Here is an 898-nt window from a genome sequence, read left to right on the forward strand (position 1 = left end):
ATAATTCACCATGTATATATTCATCAGTTGATCTACTTTGTCAATTTTATTACGTCCATGCAACCTACACTCTAATAGGTAATGATAGGTCATAACCCCACCCGAGTATGTGTAGATTGGGTTCATTTTCCCATGCTATGCTCCGGATCCAACGCAAAATTTCGGCAGCACCTCCCTGATGTTCTCGTGATACACGTCTATGCAATAAACACAGAGGATGTGTACCCGGAGAACAACCGGGGAGGCACTGATGAAATTTATGCATCGGATCCGGAGCAAAACATATGAGAAAACGAACTCAATCTACACATACTCGGGCTGTCCATGGATCGCGTTGGACAATTCGAAAGAATCACGGTTATAAATATGCAAATGCATGCATATTTATAACTATAATGCTTTCGAATGGGAGACACATATTGGTTACGCATACTGATGATTCAAGACACATATATAGCTAGCTATCAAGTTTCATCGTCACGAATAGCGGAACAGAGCAAATAATTAAGGGGGAAGGAGGACATGTCATTTGTGCTCACCCACGAACGAAGGGGCAGAGCTCGTCAAACGCACGGGGAGGCCGTCGAACACCAAACCTCGCAGCGATGAAAGAAATGCACATTTAAATCTACCCGATCAACACAATTATATATGTTTTTCATAACAAAATCGAAAAATATATGACCTAACTCATAATTCACAAATATATGACCCCGTCGGCCTCTGGAAGGCCAAATAGCACCTTTTCGGGAGGTGTCGGGGGTCGGAGTGTCGTGTCGGTGTCGGAGTGCCATGTCGGGGTCGAGGTGCTGTTTCGGGGTTGAGGTGTCGTGTCGGGGTCGGGGTGTCGAGGTGTGGTGTCGGGGTCGGGGTGTCGGGGTCAGGGGATCAGGGGATC

This window comes from Triticum dicoccoides, chromosome 7B, assembly GCF_002162155.2.
Source record: "Triticum dicoccoides isolate Atlit2015 ecotype Zavitan chromosome 7B, WEW_v2.0, whole genome shotgun sequence".
Taxonomy (NCBI): Eukaryota; Viridiplantae; Streptophyta; class Magnoliopsida; order Poales; family Poaceae; genus Triticum; species Triticum dicoccoides.